Below are 25,675 nucleotides of genomic sequence, written 5' to 3'. Positions count from 1 at the left end.
TGTGGAATTGATACCAGCTGAATTTTTTTTTTAAATTAAGGAAACATTTCCTGGTGATTTCCTGACAGGAAACTAGATGAGGAAACTTAGACATTAAATGGTTCAGAGTAGTTTCAGTCATGCCTATCAATCCATGTTGAGGTAATACACTGCCTGAAATGCTATTATCGAGCACAAGTGAAGCATGATAAGCGAAAGCCTAAAAGTCCATAAATATCTTGGAAAAAAAAGAAAAACATTCGCATTGTAAATTATAAAATTCAAAATGCAATGTTTGCATGATGCTGCATATCACAAACACAGTCAATAAAGTATTGTCATTTAACATCATAAAATATCTCAAAGTGCTAGCAGCCTATGAGCTACTTTAGAAGTGTAATTTTCACCAAAATGGGCTAAAGAAATTAAGCAGAGGCAAGTGGCCAATTAAAAGGCTACTTGTTAAATGCCTTATTAATGGTCCTACTTGCTTCGATAATCTTCAACTTCCCATCTTAGCAAATATGCCAAATAAACTAGATTTCAAAAAAAATTTCAACATGGAAATCAGAGTGGATACCTACTCTCTCCCACAAGGATAAATATCCTTTCAGTATCGGCGCTGAGTCCCTTTAGGATCTAATATGGTTTTGTAAGATCATTTCTCAGTTTGCTTAACTTTTCCTCATCAGTTAATCCCCTTCATTCTAGGAATCAGTCAAGTGAAACTTCTTGAAACTGCTTTTAATGCACTGCATCATGTAATGCATTTATTAATTAAGAAGTCCTTTTGAAAGTAAGGAAATCAAAATGTATACTGCAATCTAGATGTGGTCACATCAACTCCCAATAAATATATTGGTTAGCTTCTCTCTGTTTATAGAAATTTACAGAAAGAGAAAAGTCCTCCAGCCCACCACATCTATGCCAGTCAAAATCAATCACCTATGTACGATTCTCAATTTAAAACAGCCAATATTTCATTTTCCTTCCCAGCCACTTGCTGTAGCTACACACCAACTTATTGTGATTTATGTTACCTAAATTTTGCTGGTCCATTGATTTTGTGGTATCTCTCCATTCAAATAATATTCTGTTTTTCTATCCTTCTTGCTGAAGGTGGTGTACTGTGCCAGGTGGTTCAGAGAGGTTGTACGCCAAGTGGGTGAGCTCAGAATAATGTCAGATGTATGTAATATTGGGTACATAGGTACTACGTAGGTGGGGTGCCAGGAATGTGAATAAATGTTTCGGGTAGACAGGGTCAGATGCTATCAGGTCTGACATTTAGGAGTAGAGCAGAGTGTCTCAGGTCTAATAGGTAGGAGATGGGTTTGGGTCTGGTGGAGTGTCAATTCAGTTCAGGTCAGGGATGGGAGGGTGGCATTATTGGGTCCAGCAGCAGTGAAGGGTTGATTCAGAATATTATTTCAGCGAACATTGCAGCACAGAGGATATACGCAGAGCAGAGGAAAATCACCTATACAGTGTATTCAAAAAGAATAGGTACCCAATGAACACAGTCCGCCAATTTCTCAGCAACAAACCCAAACAAGCAGACAAAACACATCCAGAAACACCAGCCACTCTCCCCTCCATCAAAGACATCTTGAAAATGACTGCCAGACTACTCAGACACCTTGGCATCATGGTAGCCCAAAAACCCACAAACACAATAAAACAGCAGCTAATGAACTTGAAAGACCCTATGCAGACAACAAGCAAAACTAATGTAATTTACAAAATACCGTGCAAGGACTATAGCAAACAACACATTGGACAAACAAGCAGAAAACTAGCCACCAGGATACATGAACACCAACTAGCTCCAAAAAGACATGACCCACTCTCACTAGTATCCTTACATACGGATGAGGAAAGACACCACTTTGACTGGGACAACACATCCATCCAAGGGAAGCCAAACAAAGACATGCACGAGAATTCCTAAAAGCATGGCATTCCAACTGGAACTCTATCAACAAACACATTGAGTTAGACCCTATCTACCAACCTCTGAGAAAAGGAACAGGAAGTGACTTCACCACAGGAAATAATATCACCACAGGAAATGACATCACCAACCCAAAGAAACCCAAACCTATAAGTAGAAAGCAGAAATTTTGAGCGGTGCTTCGTCTGAGGCCCACTGAAGATGTTACCTAGTAGGGTGATGAAACGTCTGGAAATGAACCTTCCAGCTCAGTGAGCAAACCTAAATCCAAAGCAGTGAAGGGTGTATCAGGTCTATCGGTGAGAGGAGTTTTCAGTTCCAGGAGCTGTGAGACTTCTGAGGATGGGGACAGGGTATCTGTTCCAAAGGAATTTCAGACGTCAGGCTAGCAGGCTGTGGAAGGACATGTCCATTGATGGGGTGATCAGGTTGATGGGGTAGTGGAATGTCTATTCCGATTGTGGGTTATTGGCTCTGGTAAAGCTGGTGGTTGTGGGGGAGGGTGGAATCTTAGCTAGTGTTGAGGGGTGTTAGCTCCAAAAGGTGGAAGAGACTTTAAGTTCTATGGTGTGGTGGAAAAAGTAGTCAAGCCAGGAATGATGGAGAGATGCTAGGCCTTTGTGTGGATTGGAATCTAGTGTGATCTTTTGGATTTCTGTTCAGGGCACAGTTGTCAACAGTTCAAGAGAGGGTCTAAGAGGTTGGGGAGTGCAGGTGGGAGGGTCAGTGATGTGTTGTGGGGATTAGTTTAATAGCTGCCCAAGTGTTAGGGTATGGTTTTAGTTCTTTTCCTGGTAACTATTTAGATTTATTGTGTTGGAATCCTCCAAATTCTGTAAGCTTGGAGGACTCTTTCAGGGAGTTCCAGATGTAGAGAAATTTCCAATTGCAAAATTCAATTTTCCATCAATTCCCACAAAGTCAGCTGGATTGGATATTCCACATGGTCCCGGGATCAACCCCAGTGTATGCTGCTCCAACAATTCTCTGACCACTGGAATACCTGAGTTTGAGTGAATCATGAAGTCAATGTGAAAATGTAACTCAATTGAAAGCTATGAAGTTTGGAAATGCCATCAAATATAGCACTAATATAGATTCCAAAGCCATTTGAGTGCTAATCCCTCACTCATGTGTGGTAGCTTGTACTCACTGTAAACCATATTACAGTGCCTGAGAGGGTACATTTACTGCAGTCAGGGCAAAGGGCAGAGTTCTTAGCATCACATTATTCCACCCTAAAATATTGGATGCCAAATCTGTCATTTATGACCTATTGCTGAGAAGTTAAGTATATGTTTGTAAAGCCTGTCCATCATTGTACTTGTTTTGATTACAGCATAAGGCAGTCAGCTTTAGATGTGTGCATAAATGAGAAGAATTATTCAATAAGTAAAATTTCTAACTTCTCCAACTTTACTTTAGTTAAAATCTAACTAAATGCTATATGCATACCCTAATAAAACAGAAATTCTCAAAGTAAAACTATAAAACTGAAAACTATTTTGTAAACTATCAAGGGGATTGATTTCATAAATAATTATTGCACTTGGATGTTAGCTTCAAATGTTCTTTTAAGTCTAATAAGTATATTTTAATTTAATGTTTCTAAAAAGACCAATACAGATAGGGCAGATTTCAACATTATCTGAATATTTTATGACTTGACTGCTACTACTAGTCTCTGAAGTAAAATTATTATTCATCACCTTTGCTGCAAAAATTGAAAAAGATTTAAACTAGTTCCTGTAACTTACGTCATGTATATTTGGGAGGTTCTGATATGAATATTATTTTGAGAAATACATTTCTCAGGGGGTCAGCTTTGCTAAGAGGAAAAGGAAAAGGAAAAGAAATAGGATCCCATTAAACAGGGCAATAGTTTGAACGGAGCAGGTCTTCATGCAGGAACAGTAGCAAAATGGGAGAGTTAGTTGCAGTTACCATACATACTGTAAAGGGAGGTTGTGGCAGTAATGTCACTGGACTTGTAATCAAGAACCCTACGCTAAATTTCTGTGGACATGAGTTTACATTCTACCAAGGCAGAGGGTTAAATTTGAATTCAATTAAATAAAATCATTTAATAGTGTTATAATCTTAGCTCATGTAATTACAAGACAAGTCAGTTCTCAGACTGAATTCAGGCTATGAAGATTAGGGTTATGGTTTATCGAGGTATTCTCTCAATGAAACATAAACATGTGATGATGTAGATTCGGTTTAATATATTAAAAAAGATTATTATACAAAAGAAATGAAGATAAGAAGGAACAAACCAAACTAAGTACATATGACACAAACTTATAAAGATTTTGGAAAAAAACAGTAAAATAAGAAGAAATCCCATCAACCCCAACAACACTTTTATGCATTACTCCCACCAGAGAGAATTTCACAACTATTGGGTTTAATTTAACAGTGGCTTCAATCTTGCGAATCTGATTATCTCTTCCTGGAGCCTTGATACAATTCATCTTAGATTTTCTCGGCCTCAAATAACCCCTTCATAGAGTCACACGGCACAGAAATAGAGCCTTAAGTCCAACTCACCCATGACAATTAGACATCACATGACCTAGTCTCATTTGCCAGCATTTGACCCCATCCCTCTAAATTCTTCCTATTTATATACCCATCCAGATATCTTTTAAATGTTGCAATTGTACCAGCCTCCACCACTTCCTCTAACAGCTCATTCCATACATTCACCACTGTTTGCATGAAAAGGTTACCCCTCAGGTCCTTTTTAAATATTTTCCCTTTCACATTAAACCTATGCCTGCTAGTTTTGGACTCCCCTGCATTAGGAAAAAAGATCTTGCCTATTCATCCTATCCATGCCTCTTATGATTTTGTAAATCTCTATAAGGTCACCCCTCAGTCTCCAAAGATGCAGATAAAAAAAGCCCTGGCTTATTCAGCCTCTTTCTATAGCTCAACCCCCCCTCCAGTCCCAGCATCATCCTTGTAATTTTTTTCTGCACCCTCTCAGGTTTAACTACATCTTTCTTATAGAAGGGGGACCAGAATTATATATAGTATTCCAAAATGGAATCTGCCACATGATATTCCAACTCCTACACTCAATGTTCTGACTAATCAAAGTAAGTATGCTAAACACCTTCTTCACCACCCTGTCTACCTGCTACTCCACATTCAAGGAACTGTGCACCTGCAACACTCCCTAGGATCCTACCGCTAACTGCAAGATTTCTGACCTGGTTTGCCTTCCCAAAATGCAACACCTCACATTTATCTAAATTAAACTCCATCTGCCACTCCTTAGCCTATTGGCCCATCTGAAGAAGGTCCCAATGTACTCTGAGATAACTTTCTTCACTGTCCACCATACCATCTATTTTGGTATCAACTGCAAATTTACCAACCATACCTCCAATATTCACAACCAAATCATTTATATAAATGACCAAAAGCAGTGGATGGAGCACTGATCCTTGTGGAACACTACTGGTCACAGGCCTTCAGATCAAACAAAACCACTACCACCACCACCACCACCCTCTGTCATCTGCTTTCAAGCCAATTTTATATCCAATTGGTTACTCCTTCCAGATTCCATGTGGTCTAACCTTACTACCTAGTCTATTTGCGGCACCTTGTTGAACATTTTGCTGAAGTCCATATAGGCAATGTTTCCTGCTCTGCCTTCATCAATCTTCTTTGTCACCTCTTCAAAAAATTCAATCGAGTTAGTGAGACATGATTTCCCACACATAAATACTTCCAATATGGAACATTTAAACTAAACTCCTTACATTTTATTCACAAATAACTATATCCCTTTCTCAGGAGCAACTGTTTTACACATCCAGCTTCAGCCAAGACCTTCTGCAAACTGCCAGAAAAAGGAAGAAAAGTTTTTCTCTAATTTTCAGTCCACAATCCTCTAAAATCCTAATGCATTATATTATTTACTTTATTCATTCATAAACTCCCCAAAGTAAACAAATCCCCATTATTCTTCCTCTACTACTGTGTTTTAAAAGAAATTACCATTGCTACAGAAAAATCCAAAAGTTAATTATTAAACACTTTCAGACACACAGAAAATCCATTAGCCATTAGTTCAAAATTCCAAACATAAATGATATTAAAATATATGTAAATCACACACTCTACATCACAATAGTGACTGTGTAACCATTGTTGAATGCAATGAAAATTAATGTGGTTTACTAATGTCCTTCAGGGAAGGAAATCTGCCATCATCACATGGTCTGATTCCTGAGAAGGGTTTTGCCCGTGCTAGAAACAAAATTCAGTAAAATGTAGACGAGACCACCAAAACTGGAAATAAGACAATTTATTACGAACTTGCAAGTAAAGGCTTCAATTGCATAAGCAAATGAACAAATTAGAACTCAGATTAGTGTACAGTTACACCCTTTGAGCTGAGTGAGGTCATCTCTCCAGACTCCTAATTACCCAATCTCTCTTACTTTTTCGCCTCTGCCCATCTATGCTCCACGCCCAGTGCCCCCTTCTTTCCAAGTTGGCAGTTTTCCCCCTTGCACATAAGACTAAACTCTTATCTCGATGTTCCCCTTTGTAACTTCTTTCATTATCCATAGGTACATTCCATTCTTGTACATACATCTTAACAATGTATCTTTTTTGTGCTTATATGTTTCAGTAATCTTAGCTTTTTGCTGAAACTGTTGTTTTAAACATTATGGAAAAAGGAATTATTTTCTTTAATAAATCTACATTAAAATTAGTACTTAATTTCCATAATTATGCACTGAAAAGTAGAGATACTCTTCCCTAAATACCTGCAGGGTTAATAGTTCTCTTGCTGTACCCCTTTTCTGTATGCTTTTTCTATATCTGCAAAAACAACACTTTACCCCATTTCTAACAATTCCCCCATTTCTTTTCTTAACCATTTGTTGTTTTTGCAATCATATCTTCTTCCCTCTTTTCACTCTATGGTTTCGAGGTTCACAATCTAGTCATTTCTGTCCTAAGTTTATATTTTTTTTAAATTCTAGGAGTAATCTGTTACTCTCTCTTTCTTGTGCTTGAGCTATTGTCATGACCATTATTGGTTGTTGTCCTCCCAAAGACATTACCAGCTTAGTCATTATCCATTTTAACACATTAAACCCTATCAGTAAACCTACAATTATTAGTAGAACATAAGTGCCTAAATTCACTGACCATTTTCCAAGCCAGTCAGTCTCCAGTTACCCCATCCCCATCCCCATCCTTCATCTTTTCAGAGTTCATCTCTAATTTGTCTTAAATTGTTTATCTTTTTCTTTACTATTTCCACCTTATCTTCCACTATGGAAGAGGTGTCTGGGATGAAGGTGCAGCATTCCAATCAGAGCACAAGTTCCCCCTTTTTCGGCCAAAAGATAGTCTAAAGCCATTCGATTTTGTAAAGCTGTTAGTCTCATGACAATCATTTCAGTGGTTATGGTCGGTATTTGGGATTGAGTTTCCCCCATTGCGCCAGCGGTACCATTAATTAAATTTTCAAGGGCGGCCGCCAGTTTCTGTATTTCCACCCCTGCCTTTGTAGTGCCGTAGTTTGGGAGCAGTGTCCACAGTAGACGGTCTTCATCAGACACCTCTCAGGTCTTATATCTTATGCCCCCCTCATTTCCCAGGTTGGGCTCATGCTTTTCTATTCGGAGGTGAGGGACTATATAAGCGAGTTAACAGCAGCCACTCCAACCTTTCTGGTTTTGAGGAAGTGTTTATCACACAAACATATTTTTCCTCAGGAATAAATGAATAGGCCTTCAGACCGCATACCCAATATGTTGTGTTTAATATTCGGGGAGTGGTCATGGCAGTGGCTTGACTGATATTGACACAAGATGATTTTCCTTGTTGGAAAGGCACAGCATCATTCTGATTACAAAAACAGGTGGTATTTACTGCTCCTTTCGGTGGGGAAATTCTAAGACTATCAATAGCGCCCTGATTTTTCGGAGCTGGCCTTGGGAACCATCCCGCAAAGCTATATTTGCTTCTTTCAAATCTCCACTTTGTATTATTTGTGATTAGACTAGACTAGACTAGACTAGACTAGACTTACAGTGTGGAAACAGGCCCTTCGGCCCAACAAGTCCACACCGACCCGCCGAAGCGCAACCCACCCATACCCCCACATTTACCCCCCACCTAACACTACGGGCAATTTAGCTTGGCCAATTCACCTGACCCGCACATCTTTGGACTGTGGGAGGAAACCGGAGCACCCGGAGGAAACCCACGCAGACACGGGGAGAACGTGCAAACTCCACACAGTCAGTCGCCTGAGTCGGGAAATGAACCCGGGTCTACATGAACCTACATCAAATTGTTGTACATCGTATACTTCTTTTGTAGTGAACGGTATTACCGAGGTGGGGATTCCAGATTCGCCATGGTGTGGGACATCTGCACAGACCCAACAGTCAGCAAGTCCCTTTTCTTCAGCATAGTTTTGGCATAGTGAAGTAGAGTGATTTTTCCCATCTCCTTGAATAGTTAGTACTACTAACGTTACAATACTATACTAATACCCGCCCAACTCTGACCCCTGTCTACCATCCTACTTATCTGTCTTAATCTTTTAGGTGCCAGGGAGAGGTGAGTCCACACAGCCCTTACAATCAATAACAATATATATATATATCAGCAAACATTAAAAGAGTCTTTTGTCTCAGTTCATTCTTTCTTTCTCTGTTTAACTTTCAGAGGGTTGTCTGTAGGATGAGAGTGCCACTCCGCCAATGGGGCGTTCACAGGACCTTTAACGCGAGTGTGATGACTCCACCCTTTCTCAGCAGTCTGAATAGCTGTTTCACTAGTTAGGAGGGTTAGGAATGGTCCCTCCCAGCTCGGGTGCAGTTTGATATCTTTCCAGGTCTTGATCAGGACCCAATCACCCGGTTGTATTCGATGTTCTGCAAACTCGAGTGGCAGTGTCTGCACCAATAGGCCTTAACTCCTAAGAATAGACAAAGAAGAGCCGAGCGCCACAATATAGTTCTTTAAAAACTTATCATTGAACTCTGACCAGCCGTTAGGCAGTCTTTCAGCCTCGATACTGCTTCCCTCTATCCCGTCTACTACAGTGTATTCATTGAGCTTTTTACCCTCAGTCATCCGGGAGGACCCATCGATAAACAACCGAGCTCTCGCATGCAACGGTACGTCTCTTAAGTTCATTCGCACTATAGTCTGATATTCAGTAATATCAAGGCAGTCATGTTCGGGATTGCCAGGGGCCAGCCCCTCTCTCTCCGCCACAGAAATGCAGCTGGATTCAAGCAACTGTCTTTGAGTAACACAAGGTCATCCTGCTCTATTAAGATTGTCTCATATTTCAAGACCCTAGAATCGGTGATCCATTGTCCTGCTTTCTGATTTAAGAATTCTTTGCCTTTTACTCCAGAAACCTTGAGACCTTTGTTAATTAATTTAACACCGCTAGGTCTAAAGCTTAGGGATGATCGTGCTGCTCCCATATCCACTAAAAACACTGTTTCCTCTCCTTCAGGTCCCACCTTTAAATTTATCAAGGGTTCCCGGTGGGTCTCAGGAGGAGGGAACCCCTGACTCCCCTAATCTTCATCAAAAATCATCAATGATATCACTTCTCATTGTCGTCCTAACCTTGGACATTATCTTTTAAAATGTGCTGTTTTTCTGCAGTACTAACATCCTGCCAGTTGCCTCCTTCCCCTCCCATCTGCTCTCTGTCTCTCTTGTCCTCCTCTGTTCTCTGATTCTAACTTTCTCGTCGTAAGTTCTTCAACTGCTGCAACCATTATTTTAGCTTTTTGTTTTTGTTTCTCCACTTCCCTTTTCACACACACTTTCTGTGCCTCATATCACAGATCTTCGATCTATTTTTCACTCCAGCTTTCTAACTTCTGGAATTCCATTTGTATGTCCGGCCATGATTTAGTCACAAATTGGACGTTTAAAAGTCCCTGTGCTACCGGATCATCGGGATTCATTCCCGAATATTTTCTAGTGGCTTCTTTTCATCTCTGTAAAAAGGCTGACGGGGCTTCCTCTTTTTCCTGTCTTACTTCAAAGGATTTTTAAAAATTCTGAGATTTAGGTGCTGTTTCTTTAATACCCAAAATGACCATTTCTCGAACGTTCCTCATTTTTCCTCTATCGTGTTTATTCATACCCTTCCAATGTGGGTCCACATTGGGGAATTTGGTTTTGGCTGGTATCACTCTCTCACTGGATGTCTTTTTTTATTCCCTTAGAGCAGCTCTTCTAATCATGCCCCTTTCTTCTCCTGACCGTACCTGATGTGGGGTGCTGACTACTAAGGCTCCCCTAAAAGTAAGTATCCAACTCTCCTCTACCAATAAGGCTACTGCTATCACTGCCTGCACACACTCTGGCCAGTAATGCAGCTTTTTATTCTTTAATTAACAATGAATTAATGCAGTCATGTTTTAAATTAACCATGAATCAATATGACAGATCACTGAGAATGTATGAAGGAATCCTGCCAATTAATATTGATTCAGGCTAACACAATTGAATTATTATAAATATTAATCATTAATTATATGTTATATAATTCAGGATGGAAACACAACAAGTGATTAAAACATTTTAAAAACTGTAATCACGCAGTTCTGTTTGTTTACCAGTCACTTGTGACTTCTCATTCTGTTTCTGTAATTGTTTTGCTCGAGCACATTCATTTTTAAGAACCTCAACAGATTCCATAGCACCTTTTGCAGTTAATTAAATCCCCAATTTGGTGGCAATATCTCGTCATGAACGCAAAACTAATTCTTCATGCCTCTCATCACAAAACTGTTGCCATAATCCAATTAACTTTGTTTTTGTTCCCACTCCCTTGGGCTTAAAATTTAAAGATGGCCTTGCTGCTTCCGTATCGACTAGGAAAACTACGTCCTCTTTGTAAGGTTCCACCTTTAAATTTATCAAAGGTTCCTGGTGGGTCCCCGGGGGCAGGAACCCCTGACACCGCTATTTTTCATCAAGGTTCATAAACGGTACTGCCTTTACTTCCTTTTTCGGATCTGGACACTCTCTTTTAAAGTGACCTGTCTTTCCACAGTAATAACATCCCACCGGTGATTTCCACTTTGATCCTTTTTCCTGTCAACCAGACCCCTTAACATCTCCTCCCCGATCCTTTCTCCTCACTTTATTTTCAACATGCTGCCTGCCACCATTCCGGTTTCCTTATCCTTTTAGTTTTGTCCTTTTCTTTAATTCCTCATTAACCGTGGCTTATCAGTATGTTTGCCTTCTGTTTCTGCATGGAGAAAGTGAGGTCTGCAGACGCTGGAGATCAGAGCTGAAAATGGGTTGCTGGAAAAGCGCAGCAGCTCAGGCAGCATCCAAGGAACAGGAATGAAGGGCTTATGCCCGAAACGTCGAATTTCCTGTTCCTTGGATGCTGCCTGACCTGCTGCGCTTTTCCAGCAACCCATTTTCAGTTCTGTTTCTGCGTCTGATGTTGTGTTGCCAGGTCAATTGCTGAGCCAATTTAACCAACTGAACAACTTTAGGGCAACCTGATGGCCATTCCTCATCACCCAATGTTTTGTTTAGACCTTGATTCTTTTAAAGAAATATTGCAATATTTCTTGCTCCCAAATACGATTTATCAATTTATGCTTGTTTTTCTTTACAGCCTGCTCCTAACTATACATTTTGGAATCTTACTTGTAAATATATATTTATAGATTATAAATTCATTTATTCAGTGTTTAATATTCAAAATGCAAAATGCACACAGTTCCCAACTCTGAAATCCACCACAATTACCCGGTTCCAGTCCCCTGATTCAATTCCAAAACTAGCCCTCCTAAGTAGTCCTGACCCGTTATTGCTCAATTACAACGCTATAGGTCGTGAAATAAACAGAGCTGCCCTAAAAGGATTTGTCTATTCAAGTTAAAACTTCAATTGTCCTCCATAAATTGCTTTTATGTAAGGATAAAAGAGATTAGTTAGAAACTGATAGTAAGGCAGTCATGACCTGTAAAAAGAACATTTTAATTCATAATCTTGCAAAATCCTTAACCTTAAAAGAAATCATGTTAAAATTTCCATTATAGAAATCAGATTCAAAACAGTCCCGGATCTCAAGCTCCAGGGAACATTCAATCACCAACAAACAAATGTGCATTCACACTGAATCACAAAGGGTTAAACTTTCTACTAGCTGTACAGCTCTTTTCTCTCCCTCTCTCTCTCACACACACACAGACACTATGTCTCACAGACACTTTGATTTTCCCACAACAGCTCCTCTAGCTTTTGAATATTTTTCTGGGCGTCTGGCCATAAGTTAGTTATGAAGTGCACCCTCAGTAGCCCTTCAGCTACTAGCCCTTCTGACACGAAGCATAATCTGATTCCTCCTGATTGTAAGGCTGTTTTTCATTGACATTTTATCATTTGTTTTTTATCCTTTTCTCGGGTCCGAGGATTGTACTTCCAATCTCTTAACATTTTTCCTAAAGGACTGTCGTTTGGGATGTGGTCCTCGGACATCCCTCTCATGCCCCCTTTTAAACTTAAATCACTATTTTTATTCCCCATTTCTATGATCGGCTGTTTCTTTATGTAATTTAGTTAACCTTACTGAAGTCTGGTGTTACCTTCTTCCACACCCACTTCAGGATCCTGACCTTCATGTGGGGGATTTCCCCTCTTAACAACCGGTCTAAGGCTGGGTGATCGAATCAGGTAGACACCTTACTCATCAGATTAATCTTAGCCAATTAAACACTTTAATTTAAGAGTTGCCAATTACCCGTACTTCTCGTACGACCCCGACCACCAAGGCAATACTTAAAGGCCCCTTTTCTTACCTTGGTCTGTTCAAAAGAGTTACCTGGTCGAGTTCATGCGCCCTTATCCTGTGGCAATATCCCGGATATATCCACCTGGCAACCGTGACAACTCTACCTACCCTGGTTGATCGGGTTCGCCTAACCCAGTTGCCCAGAATCCCGGTTCCCTGGATCCCCGGATATATCTAACTGACACTGGATACATGGACACATCCACCTGGCAGCAAATATCGCTGCCGGTCTTCTGGATGTATCCATCTGGCAGCAACTACCGCCACCAACTCCGGTCGCCGTTTACCCGGATATATCCAACTGGCAGCAACTACCACTGCCAGACACCCGGATACATCCACCTGGCAACAGTAAGAACGGCTACCCACCCTGGATGACTGGATTAGCCTATTAAAGTCACCAGCACCCTGGTTCCCCGGATTTATCTGAATGGCAGCAAATACTGCTGCCTACCCTGGTCACCCGGATAAATCTTTAAAGACATTTCTTACCCGGGTCTTGTGCACATAAGACTCACCCGACCGAACCCGCCGCGTCTGCCCATCTTGTTTCCAGGGTCTCCCAGTCCGGATCACGCTCACCCAAAGCCGCCTCGGCAACAAGAGGAAACTAAAGATTGCCAAAATCAGCGAGGTGCATCTTCTCCATTTCTCCAAGAATGCCGAGCGACTGGAGCTTAGGATCCCGGATGAGCCCCCAAATATGTCAGAAACAAAATTCAATAAAATTTAGACGAGACCACCAAAACTGGAAACAAGACAATTTATTATGAACTTGCAAGCCAGGGCTTCAATTGCATAAGCAAATGGGCAAATTAGAACTCAGGTTAGTGTACAGCTATACCCTTTGAGCTGAGTGAGGTAATCTCTCCAGACTCCTAATTACCCAATCTCTCTTACTATTCCACCTCTTACCATCTATGCTCCACGCCCAGTGCCCCCTTCTTTCCAAGTTGGCAATTTTCCCCCTTGCACGTGCTGTCATAAGGCTAAACTCTTATCTCCATGTTCCCCTTTGTAACTTCTTTCATTATCCATAGGTACATTCCATTCTAATATATACATCTTAACAATGTTTTTTTTTCGTGCTTATATGTTTCAGTAATCTTAGCATTTTGCTGAAACTGTTGTTTTAAACATTATGGTAAAAGGAATTATTTTCTTTATTAAATCTACATTAAAGTTCGTACTTAATTATCCATAATTATGCACTGAAAAGTAGATATATAGATAACTGCAGAGTTAATAGTTCTCTTGCTGTACCCTTTTTCTGTATGCTTTATCTATATCTGCAAAAACAACACTTTTCCCCATTTCTAATAGCCCGAAACATCAATTTTCCTGCTCCTCGGATGCTGGCTGACCTGCTGTGCTTTTCCGGCACCACTCCAATCTTGACTTTGACCTCCAGCATCAGTCGTCCTCACTTTCGCCTGGTCTATATGTGGCTCCAGACACTGAGGAGTAAGGTTCATTTTTAATTGCCATCCCTTTGGGCAATTAGGGTGGGAAATAAATGCGACCTACCCAGATACTATCACATCTCATATGTGAATGAAGGAAAGACTCAAGCTGAAATCTTATTACTAACCAAATAGATAAGCATTATGACACGAAACTTTTGTCCTTGCGTTACCGCTGATCAATACGTCAACTGAAGACGTTTTTACTTATTATGCTAAAATATAATGAACCTTTATTTATATAAAAGCTAACAGTATTTTATTTTATTCATTTTAGTCAGACAATTCAATACAGCAACTTCTTAAAATGTTTAATTAATGCCCCTGGAGCCAAACTCTTTTCCAGTTGAATCCACAGCAAGTCGTGTCAATGCCATGTTACATCACTCCACGATGTGGTCTAGCAGTTGGTGATGACAATCCATGTTTGGGCAGATTTGGACTTTAATAATTTCATTCATTGACATTCAGAGAGAAAACCTGAATTAGACTGGATATCTGATATGTGGCTCATTAAGTATTTTCTCTAGTGACTTATTGAGGCAGGCAGTATATAAAATGTATGATGCCCGCTTGTCTAAGGATTTCAATGAAAAACTAAACACAGAGGTTGGGCAATGGAATGTTTTGTCGGTGACTCCCTGCTGCAAAAACCTGAACTTCTCTGAACAGGAAAGCTTTCATGCTCCCACCAGCACCATTCCTCCAATTTCACTGCTTTTTTTCTAGTCAGTTGGCCCAGACAGCTGTTGCCCATGACAGTGGGCTATGGTCAAAGTTGAGATCTGAAGGTTCCTAGTAGCACTAGGTCACGCTGAGAGCTTATCTACTGTCTTTCCCATTGAAAGTCAACAGCCTTCCAATAGCCATGCTGTGGAGGAGTATGAGAGCAGGCAAAGGCATCTGCAAGAAAGAGACTAAGAGAATACACAAGGATAGATGGTTGAGTTTCTTGGAAAAGTCTGTTGTTTTTGTTGGTTGACTTCATTTGAGGGGAATGTTCAAGAGGATGTTTACTTGGGAAACAGAAAATGAATTTGAATGCACAGAATTGTGGAGGAATTATGGTCCAGGAGGTGAAACCTCATGGGATCAGAAATCTGACGACGTCTCAAGGACTGTGAGTCAGGAATGGAGGAGTCCTATGTGCCTCCTTGATTTGTCTTATTCCTCCTCCAGAGGTTCCCTGTGAAAGCTTGATAGCAGGTTTGAGCATGTGCATGGGCCTGCTGAAGAACACAGGAATGTACATCATGATCTGTCCATTTAGCAGTGCGGCAGACTCATGATCCAGGTCACCAAGCAGTCAAGATTTGGTGCTTTGTGGTGGGCCAAAGACGGCATGGTTGGTGCAGGATGAATGTGTTGTGACTGTTGCCATTGTACCTTCTGAGCATGTTCATATTCCAAGTGCATGTGAATGAAGTGGTCAGTCTTACAGAACGTCTCCCTATAAACATGTGGTACCTGTTGGATACAGTCAATTGCATTCTTCACTCTCCTGCCAGCCTGGCAAAGCTGTAAATCTGCTCCTGCCGCGATTTACTGGCCAATCAGAACACAGTAAATTATTCTGAATGGAATGTGTGCCACCTTATTGATGCAGCAAAGGAATGAAGGAATGTTGCAGGTATCCCTTTCTCCCAGCTGGGAGGATCCTGTGGCATAGTAATTTAGAGTCACGGATAAATAGACAAATAGTCTCTTCCCTGGGGTGGGGGAGTCCAGAACTAGAGGGCATAGGTTTAGGGTGACAGAGGAAAGATATAAAAGAGACCTAAGGGGCAACCTTTTCATGCAGAGGGTGGTACGTGTATGGAATGAGTTGCCAAGGAAGAGATGGAGACTGGTACAATTACAACATTTAAAAGGCATCTGGATTGGTATATGAATGGGAATAGTTTGGAGGGATATGGGTCAGAATGCTGGCAGGTGGGCCTGGGATATCTGGTCGGCATGGATGAGTTGGACCGAAGGGCCTGTTTCCGTGCTGTACATCTCTACGACTCTATCACCACTCAAACCTCACATGTTTCAAGGCTGTAGGTCCTGGTATAGGATGTTACAACAGTTCACCTTGACTGTGAAATAAAGAACTGGATAATATGTTGGCTGGGGACCCCATCCTCCATAATTCTCCATAACTCCAACTTCAATTCTAGATAATGTGAGAGGATCTAAAGTCAGGAGACTACCACATGTTGAAAAAAAAGTTTTTTTTAAGCAATTAAAGGTCTGATACACTCATTGATTTTCAATTTTCTACAATTTTTTTGTTAAGTGTTCAAGCTAAGCTTCCTTTCAAGCAAGCAGATGTAGCTGAGTATTAGCAGATATAACCTTGAACTATTGTTCACACTGGCAGTTGATCAGTCAGTGAGGAGAAGCTCAACAGGAAGTGGATGGCAGCTGCACTTGATTAAATCAGCAAATGAGCAAACTGGTAGGCCCAAGCCAATAATTTCCAAACACCAAACTGCCATAAGCCGTTACATCTCGGTACAAGACTACAGGTAAGAGATCAACTACTTAAATTTGGAGAAGCCCCAGTGCCTTATTACATCAGATTGTCTTGGCTTCCTGTTGTATTCCAGACAGATCCAGAAAATGCAGCTGTCCAAGAATATAATGACCCTTAAACTCAGGGGCTATCATAATGCAGTGCCTCTCAGACCAAAGCAGTGATCACACAGCTTCACTGGAGAAATCTTATTCAATGAGGGCTGGAGAATTTTCATCATCTGAAGCCCTCCTAAAGGGAATTTCCATTAGAATATTCCTTAGGAAGGCCAGCTAAAATAGCATGCATAATCAGAAAGCCAAAATGTGATAGAAGTCCTTTAATGCAAATCTCACGCATTCAAAGTCTAATCCATCAAACAATTCATTACACATCAAACTGAAGAATGAACAAAAACCATCCACAACACCATTATATATAATAGAACATCTCATTCAAGCTCACCCAAGTGTGTCTGCAATGCTTTCTTAAATCTGATCCATGTGCTGTGCTGCTGTAGTGCTCCCCCATCACTGCAAAACAGAAATAGAAGCAAGCTGTTAAATGAATTGCTTCTTGTGATGAACTTAATCAGGGTGTGGGGGTGGGGGGAGCAGAGGTGTCCTTTGGTCCTTTGATGTGAAAGTCCTGCATTTTTTTAGGGGCGTGTTTGCCCATTATGGCACACCAGCACACTGGTCTCTCAGGCAGAGTGGTGGAGAAGAGGTAGGAAGCATCAGAAATACACTGACAGGAGACACAGCCACAACTCACGGCTGGTTATTCATCATCACAAGGTCCATTAGCTCCTCCCTGCTCACTTGATGGGCAATCCAGGTATCTTGATCTCCTCTCCTTGTCCTTCTATCAGAGACATTCACTGCTCTGTTGAGGGATCAAGAGTTCCCTGATGATATTCTCTGTTGATCCCATGCTGCCACATCCCTTCTCTGCAGCAGACACAACATGCAACCAATCTCCATCCCATCATCAGTCAGCCATAGCTTAGGATCCAGTAATTTTACCAGGCCTCTGGTTGGTATGGATATTCACTGCCTACCCAGCAGCGCTGGCCTCTGATTAGGCACCACCTCTCAGTGTGCAAGTCTTCTACTCAGAGGTCCTTAATCTTGAGGAAGATTCACTGCTATTCAGGTAAATTTCAAAAAGTATAGTGCTGGAAAAGCACTGCAGGTCAGGCAGCATCCAATGAGCAGGACAGTCAATGTTTCTGACATAAGCCCTTCATCAAGAATGTGGGGGTGTGGGGCAGGGCAAGGGGCTGAGAGATAAATGGGAGGGGGCAGGGCTGGGGGGAATAGTAGCTAAGAAGGCTATAGGTAGACCAAATTGGGGGCTAATGGTGATAAGTCAGAGAGGAGAGTGAAGCGGATGGATGGGAGGGAAGATGGATAGGCAGGACAGTTCAAGAGGACGGAGCCAAGTTGGAGGATTGGATCTGGGATGAAGTGGGGGGAGGGGAGGGGAGGAAATTGGTGAAATTGGCATTGATGTTATGTGGTTAGAGGGTCCCAAGGCGGAAGATGAGGCATTCTTCTTCCAGGTGTTGGGTGGCTTTGATTTAGTGGTGGAGGAGGCTCAGGACTTGCATGTCCTTGGTGGAGTGGGAGGGAGAGTTGAAGTGGTTGGCCACCGGTGGGTGTGGTTGTTTAGTGCATGTGTCTTGGAGATGTTCTCTGAACTGTTCCACAAGTTGGCGTCCTGTTTCCCCAATGTAGAGAAGACCACATCATGAACAATGGACGCAGCAGATGAGGTGTTTGAATATGCAGGAAAATCCCTGATGGATGTGGAAGGATAGAGGTGAGGAGGGAGATGTGGGTGCAGGTGGCAAGGGAAGGTGCCAGGATTGGAGGGCGGGTTGGTGGGGGGGGGGAGGTGGGTTGACACATCGATGGAGTCACAGAGGGAATGGTCTCTGCGGAAAGCTGATAGAGGTGGAGAGGGAAATACAGGTATCCCCTGCTTTTCGAACATTTGCTTTATGCAATTTTGCTTTTAAGAAAGGCCAACATTAGTACCTGTTTGTGCAAATCCGAAAAGGATTTTCACTGTTACGAGAAATAGTGATACTTTTTCCCATATAAATTATGCAACTTTGCTTTACACCATTTTTTGGCCTATGAAAGGTTCCCTGGGAACGCTCTACTTTTGGATGGGGAGCTATCTGTGTATCTCTCCCGCAAAGATTTTCTTGCACATCCAAACACCCCATCTACTGTGTCCATTGTTCATGACGTGGTCTCCTCTACATTTGGGAAACAGGACGCCAACTTGTGGAACAGTTCAGAGAACATCTCCAGGACACATGCACTAAACAACACCAACTGCCTGGTGACCAACCACTTTAACTCTCCATCCCACTCCGCCAAGGACATGCAAGTCCTGGGCCTCCTCCCCCACCAAATCTAAGCTACTCATTGCGTGGAAGAAGAACTCCTCATCTTCCGCCTTGGGACCTTCCAACCACACAGCATCAATACTGATTTCACCAGTTTCGTTATCTCCCCTCCCTCCAATTTACCCCAGATCCAACCTTCCAACTCGGCACTGCCCTCTTGAACTGTCCCACTTGTCTATTTTGCTTCCCACCTATCCACTCCACTCTCCACTCTGACCTATCGCTATCACCCCTCCACACACCTTCATCTACGTATCATCTTGCAAGCCACCTTCCCCCAGCCCCCACCCCCCCATTTATCTCTCAGCCTCCTTGCCTCCCCCCACATTCTTGATGAAGGGCTTATGCCCGAAATGTCAACTCTCCTGCTCCTTGGTTGCTGCCTGACCTGCTGTGCTTTTCCATCACCACACATTTTGACTCTGTTCTCTAGCATCTGCAGTCCTCACTTTGTCTTATTCAGGTAAGTTGCTGAGTAGCACTTAAGTAAATGTCACTTCCCTAAAAGAACACAGCCGGTGAGTGAGCCCCGTGTCTCTTCCATTAATTCTAGCCTATTAATGCAGGTCTTTATTTTTGTCGTGAAATTTCTTGAGAATGAAGAGCAGGATGGCTCCTTCCATCACCTCCTGGAGTAAGCCTTCCACTGAGCCCATTAAGGTATCACTGCATGAGTGAGGCACCATTTTTTGGAAGATATCTTTAAATATTCCAGATGAAAGACTATTTGAAGAAAATATAAGATGTTCCCTTGCTGTTTTCATGAACTACTACCAACAAACAATTTTCCAGTACCTCAGTTGACCTTCCTGGGTCTTTCCTGAAGATTAATTGCTTGATGTCTATTGTCATAATGGATCAATTGTCACACTGCAAAAGAACAGTACTGGGATGAAGCAATTCAGATTGTCCCAAATATGTATAGGGGAGTTCAGGAGAGTCAGTGGGGAAATTACAAAGATTGAGCGGGTGATCAGCAATGTTGGTGGGAAGAGATCGGAATCCTTCGAGAATATTTTGCGGAGGGTGCTGTGTGAAGCAAGTGAACCCAGCAGATAAATGGTAAGATACTTACTTACCATGCCCAAATGTCCTCACCTCCCTTTTACTGGTGGTTTTTGCAAGACTGGTCAGGATCAAAATTAAAATAATGCTAAGTATAAGACTCAATATAATGTAAATATTGACATCGACTGGGAAAGTTTTAGATAGATGTCCTCCTCATGTTCCATCTCTGTTAAAAATAGAAGTGGGTAAATCATCTTTTAAAATATTTTAACATGATGTTTAACTCAAACCCACTCACGTCAAAGGGAAAGAAGTATTGTCAATCCCTTCACCTTCCGAGTACATCAGGGCTGTTATTGAAATAGAGCTGTCTCTGAAGATTTGTATAGTTTGCAGAAAGACAAATTTGCACCTAAAGATTAAAAACAAAGTCAAAACAAAGCTAAAACCAAACCTCAGAAATAAAAGTAAAATCCCAGTTCTCACAATGCAAAAAACACAATGTCATTCCCAACTGCTTAATTATGGTTACCCATTTACATAGGTAGGAATAAAATGATTCTAACAAAAGTTTCAATTGAAACCAGTGGATGTTTTTAACATTTAATCCTAAGAACAACCCCTAAGGTTGTTAAGTTTAATGCATTGTTGTTTCAAGTAACTAGGTTGAAGAATAATCTGTAACAGTAGCAAAAATACCTCAATAACTTAAGCTTAAAAAAAATGACCAAAGCTGAACAAAATGCCTGACTTCTTGCACAAATCACACTACAACAACAATTTCCATTGTGCTTCAATCACAACTGGATATTCAATTTCATGACTTTGTTTCTTCTACTTCAGTTCTCTCCTCCAGGTCCAAACATCAGGCAGGGCAAGCAGAATGGTCCCAAAATCATCCCCTCTGGGACAGGGATCCAATCTCATTATATTGGCACAATGTGATCCCGTTTGGTCTTCTAGTTTATTGATCCAACCTGCTCCACAGGTTGACTTGGCAGCATAAATGACTGTGTAAGGAGAGTATTATGTAAGCAGTGAGGAACTGTTGAATTCCAACATTGAAGGATCTCATTGTTCCGGAGTATGGATCTAAAAACATTAGTATGCAGATACAGCAATTGATTAAGAAGATTAATAGAATGCTATAATTTATTATGAGGGGAATTAAACATAAGGCTGAGGAAGTTCTGCTTTGTTTATGCAGGGCAAAAACCATGGGTGGAATCTTTTATGTGGGCTTGTGAATCATTTGATAATTTCGAGTGAGATCGGCAAAAACAGGATTTTCAACATCAAGAACAAAAGTACAAGTTTTGAATAGCAAGAAGAAAACCTCATTGGTGACCATCAAAAGGCCTATTTTCATCCATGGGCATGCATTAAAATGTTATTATTACCTCATATCGTCTCTTTGATTGCAGTTTCCTATTTTCTCACCTGATGGAGCAAAATTAGACAATAACAATTCCCAGCATGAGTGTCAGGATCGGAACCTGGTGACTCCAACTTGGCACTTGCTCCTCCAGACTTTCATCTTGGGCAGTAATCTCCAACATCTCAGGGCACACACTCCATGGCTAGTAACCTCCTGCATCCTGGCTCTAGGAAGATGACATCAAACAGATACTAGCCTCACTACACCCTCTTGGCACACATCTCTGACCCACTTAGAGTACAGCATGGAAATGCACCAGAAGCTTTCATGACAATGCTGCTGCCAGGACATGCCATGTGCGGCAGCAGGTGCACAACCCATGGCGAGAACCAGGGTCCATCTCAGGGCTCCTCACTTTCTCTCTTAACCCTTCTGCACTTTGTACCTACTTGGACTGACAGCATTTCTGCCTTGCCTTGCCTTGCTTTGGTTTGCATCTTCGGGTAAAAAATGAGGTCTGCAGATGCTGAAGATCACTGCTGAAAATGTGTTGCTGGTTAAAGCACAGCAGGTCAGGCAGCATCCAAGGAATAGGAAATTCGACGTTTCGGGCATAAGCCCTTCATCAGGAATGAGGAGAGGGTGCCAGGCAGGCTAAGATAAAAGGTAGGGAGGAGGGACTTGGGGGAGGGGCGATGGAGATGTGATAGGTGGAAGGAGGTCAAGGTGAGGGTGATAGGCCGGAGTGGGGTGGGGGCGGAGAGGTTAGGAAGAAGATTGCAGGTTAGGAGGGCAGTGCTGAGTTGAGGGAACCGACTGAGACAAGGTGGGGGGAGGGGAAATTAGGAAACTGGAGAAATCTGAGTTCATCCCTTGTGGTTGGAGGGTTCCCAGGCGGAAGATGAGGCGCTCTTCCTCCAACCGTCGTGTTGTTATGTTTTGCCAGTGGAGGAGTCCAAGGACCTGCATGTCCTCGGTGGAGTGGGAGGGAGAGTTAAAGTGTTGAGCCACGGGGTGGTTGGGTTAGTTGGTCCAGGCGTCCCTGAGGTGTTCTCTGAAGCGTTCCGCAAGTAGGCGGCCCGTCTCCCCAATGTAGAGGAGGCCACATCGGGTGCAGCGGATGTAATAGATGATGTGTGTGGAGGTACAGGTGAACTTGTGGTGGATATGGAAGGATCCCTTGGGGCCTTGGAGGGAAGTGAGAGAGGAGGTGTGGGCGCAAGTTTTACATTTCCTGTGGTTGCAGGGGAAGGTGCCAGGAGTGGAGGTTGGGTTGGTGGGGGGTGTGGACCTGACGAGGGAGTCACGAAGGGAGTGGTCTTTGTGGAACGCTGATAGGGGAGGGGAGGGAAATGTATCCCTGGTGGTGGGGTCCGTTTGGAGGTGGCGGAAATGACGGCGGATGATACGTTGTATACGGAGATTGGTGGGGTGGTAGGTGAGAACCAGTGGGGTTCTGTCTTGGTGGCGGTTGGAGGAGCGGGGCTCAAGGGCAGAGGAGCGGGAAGTGGAGGAGATGCGGTGGAGGGCATCGTCGATCACGTTTGGGGGGAATCTGCGGTCTTTGAAGAAAGAGGCCACCTGGGCTGTGCGGTGTTAGAACTGGTCCTCCTGGGAGCAGATGCGGCGGAGACGAAGGAATTAGGAATATGGGATGGAGTTTTTACAGGGGGCAGGGTGGGAGGAGGTGTAGTCCAGATAGCTGTGGGAGTCAGTCGGTTTATAGTAGATGTCTGTGTTGAGTCGGTCGCCTGAGATAGAAATGGAAAGGTCTAGGAAGGGGAGGGAGGAGTCTGAGACAGTCCAGGTGAATTTCAGGTCGGGATGGAAGGTGTTAGTAAAGTTGATGAACTGTTCAACCTCCTCGTGGGAGCACGAGGCAGCGCTGATACAGTCATCGATGTAGCGAAGGAAAAGATGGGGGGTGGTGCCAGTGTAGTTGCGGAAGATGAACTGTTCCACATATCCTACGAAGAGACAGGCATAGCTGGGGCCCATGCGGGTGCCCATGGCAACTTCTTTAGTTTGGAGGAAGTGGGAGGATTGAAAAGAGAAGTTATTCAGGGTGAGGACCAGTTCAGTCAGTCGAAGGAGCGTGTCAGTGGAAGGGTACTGGTTGGTGCGGCGGGAAAGGAAGAAGCGGAGGGCTTTGAGTCCTTCGTGATGGGGGATGGAGGTGTCCTTCATGATTGCCCTCTCGACCACGACCCCACCTCCCACCACCAAACCATCATTTCCCAGACCATCCATAACCTCATCACCTCAGGGGATCTCCCATCCACCGCCTCCAACCTCATAGTCCCACAACCCCGCACCGCCCGTTTCTACCTCCTGCCCAAAATTCACAAACCTGAATGCCCTGGCCGACCCATTGTCTCAGCCTGCTCCTGCCCCACCGAATTCATCTCCGCATACCTTGACACGGTTCTGTCCCCTTTAGTCCAAGACCTCCCCACCTACATTCGGGACACCACCCACGCCCTCCACCTCCTCCAGGATTTTCGCTTCCCCGGTCCCCAACGCCTTATTTTCACGATGGACATCCAGTCCCTGTACACCTCCATCCCCCATCACGAGGGACTCAAAGCCCTCCGCTTCTTCCTTTCCCGCCGCACCAACCAGTACCCTTCCACTGACACCCTCCTTCGACTGACTGAACTGGTCCTCACCCTGAATAACTTCTCTTCTCAATCCTCCCACTTCCTCCAAACTAAAGGAGTTGCCATGGGCACCCGCATGGGCCCCAGCTATGCCTGTCTCTTCGTAGGATATGTGGAACAGTCCATCTTCCGCAACTACACTGGCACCACCCCCCACCTTTTCCTCCGCTACATCGATGACTGTATCAGCGCTGTCTCGTGCTCCCACGAGGAGGTTGAACAGTTCATCAACTTTACTAACACCTTCCATCCCGACCTCAAATTCACCTGGACTGTCTCAGACTCCTCCCTCCCCTTCCTAGACCTTTCCATTTCTATCTCAGGCGACCGACTCAACACAGACATCAACTATAAACCGACTGACTCCCACAGCTATCCTCCCACCCTGCCCCCTGTAAAAACTCCATCCCATATTCCTAATTCCTTCGTCTCCGCCGCATCTGCTCCCAGGAGGACCAGTTTCAACACCGCACAGCCCAGGTGGCCTCTTTCTTCAAGGACCGCAGATTCCCCCCAAACGTGATCGACGATGCCCTCCACCGCATCTCCTCCACTTCCCGCTCCTCTGCCCTTGAGCCCCGCTCCTCCAACCGCCACCAAGACAGAACCCCACTGGTTCTCACCTACCACCCCACCAACCTCCGTATACAACGTATCATCCGCCGTCATTTCCGCCACCTCCAAACGGACCCCACCACCAGGGATATATTTCCCTCCCCTCCCCTATCAGCGTTCCGCAAAGACCACTCCCTTCGTGACTCCCTCATCAGGTCCACACCCCCACCAACCCAACCTCCACTCCCGGCACCTTCCCCTGCAACCGCAGGAAATGTAAAACTTGCGCCCACACCTCCTCTCTCACTTCCCTCCAAGGCCCCAAGGGATCCTTCCATATCCGCCACAAGTTCACCTGTACCTCCACACACATCATCTATTGCATCCGCTGCACCCGATGTGGCCTCCTCTACATTGGGGAGACGGGCCGCCTACTTGCGGAACGCTTCAGAGAACACCTCAGGGACGCCCGGACCAACCAACCCAACCACCCCGTGGCTCAACACTTTAACTTTCCCCCCAACTCCACCGAGGACATGCAGGTCCTTGGACTCCTCCACCAGCAAAACATAACAACACGACGGTTGGAGGAAGAGCGCCTCATCTTCCGCCTGGGAACCCTCCAACCACAAGGGATGAACTCAAATTTCTCCAGTTTCCTCATTTCCCCTCCCCCCCACCTTGTCTCAGTCGATTCCCTCAACTCAGCACTGCCCTCCTAATCTGCAATCTTCTTCCTAACCTCTCCGCCCCCACCCCACTCCGGCCTATCACCCTCACCTTGACCTCCTTCCACCTATCACATCTCCATCGCCCCTCCCCCAAGTCCCTCCTCCCTACCTTTTATCTTAGCCTGCCTGGCACCCTCTCCTCATTCCCGATGAAGGGCTTATGCCTGAAACGTCGAATTTCC

This window comes from Hemiscyllium ocellatum, chromosome 11, assembly GCF_020745735.1.
Source record: "Hemiscyllium ocellatum isolate sHemOce1 chromosome 11, sHemOce1.pat.X.cur, whole genome shotgun sequence".
In the NCBI taxonomy this organism is placed as follows: Eukaryota; Metazoa; Chordata; class Chondrichthyes; order Orectolobiformes; family Hemiscylliidae; genus Hemiscyllium; species Hemiscyllium ocellatum.
The sequence above is the reverse complement of the archived record's forward strand: the minus strand, read 5'-3'. Positions refer to the sequence as shown.